The following is a 14,878-nucleotide window of genomic DNA, read 5'->3' as shown; positions in this document are numbered from 1 at the left end:
TTCCGGGCTGTCATCCTTGTCACTGGAGCCCGTGATCCCGCCAAGGCCCCGTCGGTGTCCGGAGAGAACCCGCGAGGGCTTCCAGGTCCGCACCGGGACACTCCGTCCCGCGGGGCTGCCCCCGGGCAAAGGCAAAGTGGGGGCCGGGAGGGCCTCGGGGAGGTCGGGTCCGAGGAACCAAGAAGTCCTTCTCCGGAGCAATGGCGGGGGCGGCCCCTGGCCCGGACGGGAGGGACGCGGGTGCGCCTGAGCGACGCCGTGTGTGCGGCTCTGCGGGGCCGGTCGCGTCTGGGCGCCGGGTGGCAGGTGCGGGCACGTTGGGGAGGACACGGGACGCTCCGTCCTTCGCGGTAGGTCGCGTCCCGGAGATGCCGTCGGGGAGCGGGAGCCAGGCCGGGTCGCTGGGCGGGAGGACGGAGCCGAGTCTCCCACGCGGCGCGGCCTCCGGACGCCCCCACGGGCTCCGCGGCCCCGACCCGAGGGATTTGCTCCGAGTAGACGTGGCGTGGACGCGGGTGCTGACCTCTCCGCCGTCCTCGCCGGGACTCGGCCCGGAAAGCCCCAGAGGACGGCGGGGTCGCGGGGAGGCGCTTCGCAGAGACCCCGCGCGCCGCTGTCCCCCGACCTGCCCTGGCCTTCGGGGGCCCGGGAGGCGCAGAGACAGACACGTTCGCGTAAAGCCCCGTTTCTCCTGAATCGGACTCAACAAAGGAGAGAAAGGAGAAAGAGAAAAAAGAAGAAAAAAGAAGGAACATTGAGAGAAAGTTTCTGCTCTGACCTTCAGACGGTGCGAACGTGCGCCGCCTCGGCGGGCAGAGGGCAGGGGGCGCGGGCCCGCGCGGTCGGGTCCGGGTCGGGGTCGCCGTCGGGGTCCGGGTCGGGGTCGCCGTCGGGCTCCGCCCAGAGTAAACGGAGCCCAAGCGCCTCACACTTCAGCCGCGTCCGGTCGTGTCCAGACGGCCTGGGCCCCGACCCCAAGGCGGTCTCCCGGGCGCTGCTCTAGGCCCGGCCGACTGGGCAGGGAGTGGACGGAGAGGGCGGGCCGAGAGCTCCAGGCTTCCAGGCCCCAGTCGGGGCGAGGACTTTGGGGGAGGTCGGGCGAGCCCGTCCTAACAGGGTCGTCCGTTACGTTTGATTCCCACGACAGTGTCCGGTTTACAGAATCGTGGAAGTTGTAACTGATACGATGGCAAACAGCGTGGTAAAGAGTATAGAATTCAGGATTGAACAGTTGACATTTTAAAAACTCTAATTTTGAATCCACACACCAGCAGGAGTTCACAGAAAGGAGTTTTAAATAATTCTGTTTTCATCTGCCTTGGAGAGAGGACTTTCTTTTTCAGTAAGCAGGAAACCCACGTGCTGGGGCTAGAAATAACAGACAGGGCGCTCTGACCCTGTGTGAGTAGAAAGAAGACTCTGGTCAGTGCTACCCTCTGCTAAGAATGTTGCTTGGTGTTGTGCAAAGCCACATACAGTGATTCTGCCCTGATTCTGATTAGAAGATTAGCAAAATCCTGTCCCTGAAATGATGCTGAAAATTCCCCAGGGAACTTTCCATGCAAGCACTTTCTGGAATGCCTGAGCCTCAGAACTCACTGGGTTTATACAGCAGATTACATGACTTGTTCTTGCTGTTTGCAAAGAAATGTATGTATGGCAGAATTTTGTCTGAAGTCACCGCTTTCATTATATCTTATCATTTGTTATTTGCAAAGCCAGGGACAGCAGTATAAACAGAGGCCCACATACCACGAGGCTAAATATTCAAAGTTATAGATTAAGTTAACAAACTTTTAAGTGCATTATTTTTTATCCTTCCAACTTGACAACACTGAAGCAATACTAACTGATACAAGCCCAGAGGGAGGATTTAATTAATTAACTAATTGGCCTCTTGCATATGTCTATTGTTTGAATTCATAATACCTGGCTTAATTTAGCCATCTGAGAGTTTGTATAAACACTGCAGTCCTAGGCAGAATTTCTTACAGAAGGTTTTCATAGCCATGTATGATATGCTTTTAGAAAGTGGGATAATGTAATGCCTATTATTTTGGAGGATTATTTTTAATGAAATTACACACATTTAAATAATTTAGAGACTAAATGGGCAATGTAGCTAATGAGTAGCAATGAATTTTTAATGTTAAGTGATTAAATGTACATTTGTATCTTGTATGTACATAGCAAAAAACTGTTTTACATCAAGTTGAAATTTCTAGACATGTAATACTATTTGTGTTTATTTTACAAGTGTTTAAATTTGCCAAATTATTTCTTAATTTTGCTTAAAACATGCTTAGGATAATTTGCAAATTGATACAAAAATTCTTTCTAATATTTTTAAAAAACAAAGTTCACTTTCAAATCAAGCATCTTGGTTTATTATTGCCCTCTCTGAACATTCATGTCACTGGAACTAACTTCCTCTAATGTAAGCTTTTTTCATTCTAGGAGATAACCATGCAAGTGGCAAATGCAAAAAAAGTAACATCCTTAGGAATAAACTTAATAATTAACTTGACAAGCCCAATAGCACTCATTCTGGGTGTTGAACCTCGAAAACTATAGGAGAATAAATGTGTATTGTTTTAAGTTACTAATTTTGTTATAGTCACAATAGGGAATTAATACAAAAATTAGAGGGGAAAAGGGTGAATTCCTCTATAACTTCGTTATAGGAAAGGGCTTTTAGCTACGGGTCACATGTTAGGCAAAGAATGACTGCCAAGAATGTCCACCCTTAAGTCCTGAAATTTTTGAGTATGTTACCTCACATTGCAAAAGGGAATTTGCAGACGTGATTAGGAAGAGGTCTTTGAGATGGAGAGATTTTCCAGGATTATCTGGGTAAACTCAATATAATCACATAAATTCTTAAAAGCAGAAAACCTTTCCCCAATACATCAGACAGAGATAATAAGGGAAGAAGAAGGTGTGTCAAGAATTTTACCTGACCTTCTGGCTTTACAGATGAAAGTAGGGACCATTGCTAAAGAATATGAGCAACCTATAGAAGCTGGGAATGGAATGAAGCCTCCAGAAGGTATGCTGTCCTGTTAGCCCCTTGATTTTTCTCATAGATAAGAGTATCTATGTCTGACCTCTGACTTAGAGAACTCTAACATGGTAAATTTGCATCATGGTAATTTGTTACAGCAGCAATAGGAAACATATACAACTCACAATCCAGATGAAGTGGAAAATTAACACATCTACTACATAAGAATTTTAAAAAGTAAGCTTGCCTCCCATAACCACCAAATTCAATAAACATAAAAAACTGGAAGAAAATATTTTAATATATATATCAGACACAAAGTGTCAAGATTCTTTATATGTAATGAATCCATACAAGCTGAGGAAAATACAAAAGCCCAATTCTAAACGTGGGCAAGAGACAGGAACCGAGAAGATAACAAGACAAAATTCTAGTTATCAAAGTGTGAAAAAGCTCACCAAAAAGATAATAAAGGCCCTTAAATATTACAAGAGAAAGTCAAATTAAAACTACACTGAGAGAAAAGTGTTTGCTTCTGGGAAGTTAGAATAGACATATTTTACCAAATTTGCCTCACTAAGTACAACAAACACTCTGGATGTCACATATATAAAGCAAACAGAAGACTCAGAAAGGGTAAAAGAAGAAGGTTGTCCAGACCCAAGGAAGGACACGGTGGTGAATTCCTCTGGTTTTCTTTTCCACGAATGTGTCCAAGACTCAGAGCTGAAGAGGCTCTTAGTTGAAGCTGAAGAGGTTTTCCGGGGAAACAGGGGAAACCGCATATGTGCAGGCAGGAGGAATCCAACAAGAGCCTCCTCTCCAGAGCCACACGACCAGGAAAGGTGAGGTTTGGCCAAAGAGCCACTCTCCTCCAAGCACACATCCCAGAAGAACCTGTGGCTAGGCCTTTTTCAAAACAATGAACGTTAAAAGGGGAGCCTCAAGTGCCCCCCTCCCCAAGTGAGCTGGAACCTTCCACCTTCCCCTGCTGTGGTGACATTACTCCAACCCTGCTGCTGGCATGGTATCCGAGGCCTAGCAGAGAGACAGGTTGCTTGTCACTGCCGGACATAAAGAGTCCCCTCATCTCACCATGGAGTCAGTGAAGACGAACCAACGTGGGAACCTGGACTTTGACCTCCACCTAATGGTCATGAGGGCTCCCGGCACTTCTCCTAAGGTAAAGTCAGATGAGGCCTAATAGAGAGTCAGGACTTTCACCGCTGCCCACTGGTAATGAGGTCACACTCCTCACAGGTTTCAGCAGAAGCCATGCGAAGAGCAATCATGGGGCAACCTTCTTTCTGACAGCCGATAGAGTATCAGGGAAGACCTCATTGGAACCCAAAGCTCCCTGCTCTGCTCAGCAGTAATGAGGAACATCTGACTCAGGTGTCATCAGAGCTGGAGTGGAGAAGCCAGACTTCTACTCTCACACGCAGCGACAAGACACACCACACTTCCTCCTGCTGGAGCAATGTCAGAAGCTAGAACAGAAGGTCCGGAGTCTCAGAACATCATACCCCAACTTTCCAGCTTTCAAAAAAAAAATCACTTGTTGTACTAAGAACCAGGAGGATCTTCACCTAAAGAAAAAGACAACTGAGATGACAGAGGGTACACTTATCCGACAAACATTCTAAAAAGCCACTCTAAGAGTGCTTCAGTGAACTATGACAAACACACTTGAAACAACCCAAAATTAGAAAGTTACAGCACACCAATGTACTTTTATAGGATACTCCCTCCAGCAACAGCAGAAAACACATCCTTTTCCAGTGCCACAGAAGATATTCCAACATACACCTCATCCAGGGCCCTGAAATAATCCTCAACAAATTTAAAGGAATTAATATTGTGCAAATTGTTCACCAACTACAATGGGACGAAACCAGAAAACAGTAATAGACGGACACGAGAAAAATCTCCAAACACTTGGAAACTGAGTAATGCGCTTCCAAATAATCCTTTTGCTAGAGAAAAATCTAAAAACATTGAGAAATAGCAAGATACATGGAAACGCCACACACCACAATTTGTGAGACACAGCAGAGCACTAACAGCGTGTCTTAGGAAAGAAGAAAAGTCTTAGATCAGTACCTCAGTCCCACCTCGAGAACCCAGAAAAGAGCAACATGAACCCAATGCAGCCAGAAAGAAGAAAATGATAAAGATAAGAGAAGTAAAACTTAAAAAGCTATATACATTAGAAAAGAATAAATAAAGCTGACCATGTTTTTATATGCCACGAAGCTCTAAGTATAAAATGCATAAAAACAGACCTTCAATGTTTTAAGTTTAGCCTATTCACAAGATAGAAGGTGAACTTGCAACCGTCAATGGCATTTCTATATGCTTCCAATTAACAAGCGGATATCCAAATTGAAATTCCAATACTAGGGCACCTGGGTGGCTCAGTGGGTTAAGCCTCTGCCTTCGGCTCAGGTCATGATCCCGGGGTCCTGGAATCAGCCCCGCACCGGGCTTCCTGCTTGGCGGGAACCTGCTTCTCCTCTCCCTCTGCCTTGCTTGTGTTTGCTCTCTCACTGTCTCCATCTCTCTGTCGGTTAAATAAATAAAGTCTTAAAAAGGAAATGTTTCTCTTCTTCGAAGGTAGAAGCGGACTCCGTCCATTCCTCATCTTCGAAGGTAGAAGCGGACTCCGTCCATCCCTCCTGCCTCCTACCTCCCCTCTTTTCTCCGTCCTCTGCTCCTCCTCCTAAACGCCCTCTCCCTTTTAGTTTTCTGATCTCCTCTTTCCTTTCTTATTTTCCTGATTACCTCCACAACCTTTTGGAGACATAAGATTAAGTATAATGTAAAATAAGAGTATTAGGGATATAAAACAATAGAAATTAAAGGGAGTAATAAGGTTAAATTATATTTGTCACTTCTTTCAGAATTGATACCTAGGATAGCATTTAAAAATGTCTCAAGTTTCTGAGTGACTATAAGAAGAAAACTATGTTAAAGTATATAGGTTTTATTATCTAAAACATTAAAACATACTGTATGCAAAGACTTTTCCCTGAAATTAAACTTAGCAGAATATTTTTACATTGTTTTGGGCCTGACAAACATACAATGAAACAGACTCTTTTTTTTAAGAGTTTCTGGAGGGAGCTGTCCTCTAGACAAAGATGCGCTTTATCACCGACGCCAACGCGGACATGTATCGTCCCATATTTTCGGATCATCTCCGGGTCACTCGTTTCTTTAGCCTCAGCTGTGCGGAATGCGCTGTGCTGAGGATTCACTGGACAGCAGCTGCCTCGGCAAACATTTCCCAATTCCCAGTATCAATGAACTTTCCAAGTATTTTCTATTCACAGTGCTTTGAGAAGTTTATTGAAAATGACCTTCCAAATTCTTTACTTTTAGGATCTTGCTATGGTGTTACTGCTGCAAGGGTGGTCTGAAAACCAGCAGCAAGCATCATACAAACTCGGTAAAAATGCAGTCTCGGGCCGCACCCCAGGCTGCCTTCTTCACAGCCCACATTTCAAGGAAACCCCAGGTGACTCACAGGCGTATTCAGAGGTTTTGGAAACTGTGTGGGGGCTCCTAATTGGGAGCAGACCCGCTTGTTATCGGACTGATACTAGGAGATTTCCACTCTGCTAGACTGTGTCGGGACAGAACCAAGTCTTGTTGTACGTTAACCCATATCTGAGAAAACAATTTCCAGTACAAACATCAAATATGACTCTGTAATGAATTAGAAGTTATTTTTGGAGATAACAGATGACGTGAAATTATATCTGTTGTACAGGTCTACCTGTCCGTGTTCTGCATTTGGAATGAAACTGGGGTCCCAGGGTCTTCTAGACCCTAAAAAGTCCACACACTACCCTTTAAAAATATCTTTGGATTGAGCCACGCTCTAGACAAGGGAACTTGTTTTATCACTGACATCAGTACTACCATTTATCACGGACATATATTTTAAGGTCTTTTCTGGATTATTCATTCCTTTAGCCTTTACTGTGTGGAAATACCTTGCTGTTTGCCTTTCTTTGGCCACATTGGAGAGCAAATTCAGCTCAGCATTCTAACCATCATCTTAGAGTACAAAATGGTATATAACGACACGTTCAGTGATGCTTTGAGGGAGGATTTGTAAGTCAACATTGTCCAGTGCTCTGAAACCCATGGTCTTGTCCAGTATCTGTTCTCCAGTTTTTCATAGGATTCTTGGTACAAAGAGCAGAAAGAGGACTGAACTCAGGAAAACAAGGTCCTACTTTTATTCACAGTTATTTGTTGGGTAGTCTCAGAAGGTACCTCACCTTGATTTTGAGCCTTTATTTCCTCGTTCGAATAATGAGATAATGACGAAGAATGAAATTAATGAGTTGATTTTATAGAAACAATGAATGTTATAATACACCAAGCACATATTAGTACTGCCTTCATTTGATTGGAAATCCAAGATTTTATGGTATATTTTTGCTTTTGTGGGATATGATATGTTAAGTGGAAAGGATTCGTGATAATAAAAATTGGCTAAAAACATATATATACACTGCACACAAATATATATAGTATATTATATATTATGTTTTATATTTAATATATAATGCATGTATTTAATATATGTATTTCAAGATGTTTAACCTTGGGGAGTTATAGTGCAAGCTATAAGTTTGCAGTTTCGCAGCTGTGTTCATTGAGATAATTTTGGACTGTGTTGACAAAAATATATTGCTTCCAGGAAGTCTATTACTAAAGATTTTAAGTTTCAATAAAGCTATTAGTACTGAATTTCTCAAATAGTCCAGTTATATAGTAATATGAAAAAAATTTCATTACAGTACATTTTAGAAAATTAAAGAAAATGACTGACAAACCTTGATAAATGTTACAGTGAAAACAATTCAGTTCTAGTGGTTTTTTTTTTTTTAAGATTTTATTTATTTATTTGACAGAGATCACAAGTAGTCAGAGAGGCAGGCAGAGAGAGAGGAGGAAGCAGGCTCCTGTGGAGCAGAGAGCCCGATGTGGGGCTCAATCCCAAGACCCTGGGATCATGACCTGAGCTGAAGGCAGAAGCCTTAACCCACTGAGCCACCCAGGTGCCCCCAGTTCTAGTGTTTAAACATCGGTATGTCTTTTGGCTCAAAGGGCTCAAGTGGGCCATTTTAGCAAAAGCTGAAGAGAATTTTGGAGATCAGGTTGAAGAACGTTGCCCAGTAAGCTGAAGCAGAACCCGTTGCGAGTGTTATCTTGCGGATGGGAGCACATGTAAGTGACTGCAACGTTCATTTCCTCTTTGCTCTTGACTCCTCTGTTACTTACTTTCTGGGCCAACATAGCTGTATCATAGACTTTGAGGGTGGGGACAGGAGTCTGACATCAAAGGGACAGCATGGTTCTGGTGATAGGGAAGGAGCTGCCAGTTACTGAGAAGGGAGAAGAATTTTGGCATTTTTAGGGCTATCATAATCTTCATATCTTCATGGGAAGTTAACTATGTGGTTTGTTGACATAGAAACATCAATACAACATTAAAGAGGGCATGTGATGTAACGAGCACGGGGTATCATATAAGACTGGTGAATCACTGACCTCTACCTCTGAAACCAATTATACATTACATGTTAATTAATTGACTTTAAATTAAAAAATAAATAAAATATTTCTTAGCCAAAAAAAAAAAAAAGGATATCAATACTTAGTATTTTTGATTGAGTTTTCCAAAAAAGATACAAAAGGTCCTTACGGCATCGAGAGGGAGAAGTTGGGTTCCTGAGAAGGACTTCTGGATTGGGACTATCAGCATCTCAGTGATGATCTCTTGATCAGAGGAGCAGGACATCTTCTACCCAATTTTCTGTATGCTGGGTCTTGTTACCAGAGTAGGCTCCATCCTTCTCAAATAGTAAACTGATACTAGGTGTTCTACACTATAAGGAGTGGAGGAATAAACCAAGATTTAATATGAACAAAAATAAATATTCCATGGTAGGAGGCAAATACACTAGATTTTGGTACTAATATATTATGCAAAATTATATTACATATTTAAAATAATTTATTATGAAAATAAAAAATATGTAGCAGAAGGATTAACTGTCCATCCCATCAAGGAAAATCCAGTTTTATATTAATAGCTGTCCTCTGCTCTAGTCAGATGAATAAAGTTCTATTAAAATTATGTTTTTTTCTATTTATTATGCTCCACAAATAAGTGAAACCATATGGTAATTGACTCTCTCTGTTTGACTTATTTCACTCAGCAGAATCTCTTCCATTCCCTCCATGTTGCTACAAAAGTTGGGTATTCATCCTTTCTGATGGAGGCATCATACTCCATAGTGTATATGGACCACATCTTCCTTATCCATTCGTCCGTTGAAGGGCATCTTGGTTCTTTCCACAGTTTGGCGACTGTGGCCATTGCTGCTATAAACATTGGGGTACAGATGGCCCATCTTTTCTCTATATCTTTATCTTTGGGGTAAATACCCAGTAGTGCAATTGCAATGTCATAAGGAAGCTCTATTTTTAATTTCTTGAGGAATCTCCACACTGTTCTCCAAAGTGGCTGCACCAACTGGCATTCCCACCAACAGTGGAAGAGGGTTCCCCTTTCTCCACATCCTCTCCAACACATGTTGCTTCCTGTCTTGCTAATTTTGGCCATTCTAACTGGTGTAAGGTGGTATCTCAATGTGGTTTTAATTTGAATCTCCCTGATGGCTAGTGATGATGAACATTTTTTCATGTGTCCGATAGCCATTTGTATGTCTTCATTGGAGAAGTATCTGTTCCTATCTTCTGCTCATTTTTAAAATATGATTATCTGTTTTGTGTGTGTTGAATTTCAGGAGTTCTTTATAGATCCTGGATATCAAATTTTTGTCTGTACTGTCACTTGCAAAGATCTTTTCCCATTCTGTGGGTTGCCTCTTTGTTTTGTTGACTGTTTCCTTTGCTGTGCAGAAGCTTTTGATTTTGATGAAGTCCCCAAAGTTCATCTTCGCTTTTGTTTCCTTTGCCTTTGGAGACATATCTTGAAAGAAGTTGCTATGGCTGATATCGAAGAGATTACTGCCCATGTTCTCCTCTAGGATTCTGGAGGACAAGGGGAGATGGAGAGGGGAGTTGGGGGAAATTGGAAGGGGAGGTGAACCATGAGAGACTATGGACTCTAAAAAACAACCTGAGGGTTTTGAAGGGATGGGGGGTGGGAGGTTGGAGGAACCAGGTGGTGGGTATTGGAGAGGGCACAGTTTGCATGGAGCACTAGGTGTGGTATAACAATAATTAATACTGTTATGCTGAAAAAATAAAAAACAAAACAATTTAAAAAATTTAAAAATTAAAAAAAATAAAATACTCTTTTGTAAAAAAAAAATTTTTTTTCTTTTTCATTTTATTTTATTTATTTTCAGTGTTCCAGAATTTGTTGTTTATTAAAATTATTTGTAAAAATTATTACAAATTGAGACAAAGGAAAATGAGTTTGGAAAACCATACATATGTTGAGAAGCAAAGTGTGTATTCATTGACTGTAATTGAGTTTTTGGAAAGAGTGATCAATAGGAAATTTGAAGAGCTGATAGTACTATGAGATTGTTTTCTAAAACTAGGACTTGTAAAAATGCTATCACAGTGTGATTTGTTTGAGAAAAGCAATGGAAGGAATTTGTTGCCAGCAAATTTATGAGGTAAGTAAGCTTAACAAACAACTTAGAAAAATAAATCTATTTGAAAGATCTCATATGCTAGAGAAATGGTGGGGCAGAGAAATGGTCTATATTACATTAGAAATCCATTTGCAAGAGAAAACTTTTAGCATGCAAGAAAATAAAGCAAACTAACCAAGAAAACCATCTAGTGGCCTACTGGGAACGCACACAAGGAGTGGTCAAGGCATCATCAGTCTGGGTCTGTAGGGAAATAAACATGTTTTCAGGGGAAATGATCACACAAAATTTAGCGTAATTAGTTATAAAGTAAAATTTTAAAATAAAGAGGTTAGAATAATTTGGTCAGTCAATCACAATTATTGTCGCCATATTTATGAGGATGTTCTAATCAACTCTAACAAATAGCTACTGTAAAACAGGCGTGAACACAACATTAGGGAGGATGATTATCTAACCCAAGTGATTTAGTGTTAACATAGGCATGAAAACATGTGTGCAATCAGTAAGACATAAATTCTGAATGAACTGAACAGATCTCAAGGTATTGCTTTCCCATTTGTTAATCAAAAATTCAGTCTCCTTTAGCAATATCTCTTCCTGTCAGGTGCTCCAGCAGATACCCTACCTTCTAGGGCAGAGTTTCTAAAAATGACAACTCATGCGTTGAAACAGTGAATAAATGAATAAAATAACTCTGTTAGCATTATGAAAACTCAAGCAAATGGATGTGACTCAATGATAAATCTTTATTATAGGGGCAGTGTGTTTGAACAACATTAGAACAAGGGGACCTTCTGAAATTTTATGAAGGAGGAATTGATCTATGAGAGGTGCGGCATTTTAGAGATTATGCGAAGAGAACATTTGATAATGTGAGGGCATCATAAAGGAGTATTGATTAAACGTACTTGATAGAAGTGGTAATAGGTATATTTAATTATGAAGGACTAATGATTAAGGTAAACTGTGAAAATATGAAAAGAAATTGAAGACATTTCTCATATTGCTCTGAACTACAGAATTCACTTGGGTTATTCTAGTCTGTAATGGTCAAGTCTTAGACCTCTTAGGTCAAGCGTGTCACCTCCTACCTGAGCTGCTGCCTCCAGCTTCCAGCTGTGTCCCATGATCCATCAGCGATGGTCATGACCAGACTGATTTTATTTAAACTTTGGTTCATTTATTTAAACTTTTTGTTTTGTCATCTTTTCCTGGAGCACTCAGTGACTCTCACTCTCTACTAAATTAAGGTCACATTCCTCAGTCTGGCGTTCACCGTGCTCTATGGTCTGACGACAAATACCAGCTCTGCTGCTTTGTCTTCTCTTGCAGTGGACACAGAGCCGCTACCTCCGTCATCCGAAGCTTCTGTGCTTTTCCTAAACAGGCTTGGACTTTTCTACTTTTAGTGACCCTACCGCCAGTGTGTGAAATACTGCTCCACCATTTCTAACAAATGTACTCATTTCGAGTCCCGTTTCACACGCCAGTGATTTCACGAGTAGACCTAAATTCAGAGTTTCACCACAGAGTGAATTTTCTATCTGTTGTCACGTGGTGATTATTAATAAGTTTGCTTCATTTCTAAAAAAATATTTCTTCGGATGGTCATGAGTTTAGTTACATCAGTGATTTCAACTACTTCAGTAGAAAGATAATCTTCTGAGGCATTAAGCCATATTAATTTTAGGAAGTCAAAAATGTTTAAAAGTGAATGAAGGAGGAAGGGTAGAGTGGAAGGAATAGTGCAGGTTCCGGCTAGTGTGAAGAGTGATCCGGTGAAGAAAGACGTGTCTGAAATGACTCTGGTATGACAGAAAAGAAAAAACAAGTAGTTAAAAAAAATGATGTATGTAAACATATCTATTACAAGTATGAAAGGACGTGTCATTTGAAATGTTGCTCACCTTGTTATTTAATGATGCTATGTTTTCTTGCTCTTATGACGTGGTTGTAAATGACTTAAATTGAGGTTTGAAGGGGCGGGGTGTGGGAGGTCGGGGAACCAGGTGGTGGGTATTAGAGAGGGCACGGATTGCATGGAGCACTGGGTGTGGTGAAAAAATAATGAATACTGTTTTTCTGAAAATAAATAAGTTGAAAAAATTAAAAAAGAAAAAAGAAAAAAAATGCTGTTTTTTCAAAAACGTGAAACAAACACAAAAACTATAGCAGGAATAGACAGCCGAGGGCAGTGACTCAGAGTCGGAATTTTTCCTCTTCTCGTTAGCTACACCGTCTTGACAGTTTTCCCGATCTCTTAGTACCTTGGCTTCCTCACTGTGTAAAGGACAGTATATATGAGGAGCCTGGGTATATCTCCCAGTCTGAAAATGTCCCCGTCTGCCCACAGTATATTATTTAAAAATAGTTTCAAAATGAATTCTGTGTGTGTATTTCAAATAGTTTAATCTTTTCCAGCTTTGCTACGTGGGTGATCCTGCGCCTAGGCATTTTTAAGTGCAATATAGTTTGTGAATCTCTTAAGACCTCTTTAGGAGGGGAAGCTATCATATTTAGTACAGCACAGTCTTCAGTTTCTCGTTTCCTCATGATGTTAGTATTAGATTTTTGGCTCTTCTCCAAATATAATATGCTGCGCTAGCATTTTATTATAGAGCCTGAAGAAAATGGGAATGAACCCTTTGTTTCCCCTGATATGACTGAAGATCAGGAGAGGTCTTGATCACTAATGACCGGAACAGGCTAAGAGACAGGAATTATAGTGTCAGGAATATTTGCTAAGGTTGCCTTGAAGGCCCGGTACCATCTTCTATCCCATGATTAATTCAATGTGTTGTGATCCAAGAGCTTTCCAGTTCAGATCCTTTTCTGGAGTATAGTACTCAGCTATAGCAGGATAGGCGAGTGCTATGGTGGCTTGAGTTTCACGTCGGCATCCTTTGACACATAAGACATCTCCTCTGGTATATTTTTATCCCTTATTGGCACCCACAGGAATCCTTATCAATTCCCTGGTGAGATATCTAGTTCACATCTTCTCATGCAGACTCTAAAACCTCACTTTTCCAGAGACGACCACTTCCTTCTGCAGGGAAAAGGGAGAGCAGGAGACATTTAAATGCTTTTCTGCACCATTGCTGTGAGGAGAGGGTGTTGGTTTGGTCCTTTTAACGCTGGAAATAGAGTGCTGCCATCTCTGCCTGCGGCAGTCCCACGGTGCTGTTGCAGGAGATGACTGAGTGAAACTTGACATCTTCCTAGACCCTGCTGAACAGGACATACACAGGTCACCTTTCATCTTTGACCTCTAAGTTTAAAGAGAGTTCCCTCACTTACTACCCCTTTTTCAGACAATCAGCCTAGGGCAGGACAATGGAACGGTGGAGACGACCATTTATATCCTACCCTTATTCTTTTTTTCCCAACGTGTTTTCTCCAACATTTCCTAGCCTTCCTTCAGCTCTTATCCTTCCAAGGCTGGAGATCACTTAGCTACTGCCAGAACCTCGCATGTAACGAACCAACTGTAACTCAGCAGGATACAATGATATATTTATTTATTTATAAAGATTTTTTTTAATGTAATCTCTGCACCCAATGAAGGGCTTGAACTTAAAACCCTGAGATCAAGAGTCACGTTTTCCACCGGCTGAGCCAACCAGGCACCCCCCACAATAATATGTTTAAGTGATTCTGGATTGGCAGAGGCTTAGCTTATCAATGATCTGTTCTGTTGGGCTTGACTCCAAGTTGCAGATTTGCTCTTGGAACTCCTCCACTTTGGATCTGTCACTACCCATGGCATGGTCTCATAATGACAAAGCAGAAGGGAAGGACAGAAAACACATCCGAAGTCTCTGTTCACATCATGGCAGTGACATCTCATTGGCTAAAGTAATAATTCCAACTATCAGAGATAAGGAAAAATAAAATTTCACTCAGCTATCAGTATCCCTAATTTAGTTAAAATATCATATTTTCTTTCTCTTTGCATCTTTTTTAAAGGAGACTTTACTTATTTATTTGACACACACGGAGAGAGAGCGAGCAGGCGTGCACAAGCAGGGGGAGAGGCAGCAGAGGGAACGGAAGAAGCAGGCTCCCCACAGAGCAGGGAGCCCGATGCGGAACTTGATCCGAGAACACTGGGATCATGACCTGAGCCAAAGGCAGACGCTTAACCAACTGAGCCACACAGGAGTCCCTGCATCTTTTTTTTCTGGTGCAAAAAAGACTAAAACAAATTATAGTC

Source organism: Mustela nivalis (genome assembly GCF_964662115.1).
Source record: "Mustela nivalis genome assembly, chromosome: 11".
NCBI lineage: Eukaryota > Metazoa > Chordata > Mammalia > Carnivora > Mustelidae > Mustela > Mustela nivalis.
This window is presented reverse-complemented; position numbering follows the sequence as displayed.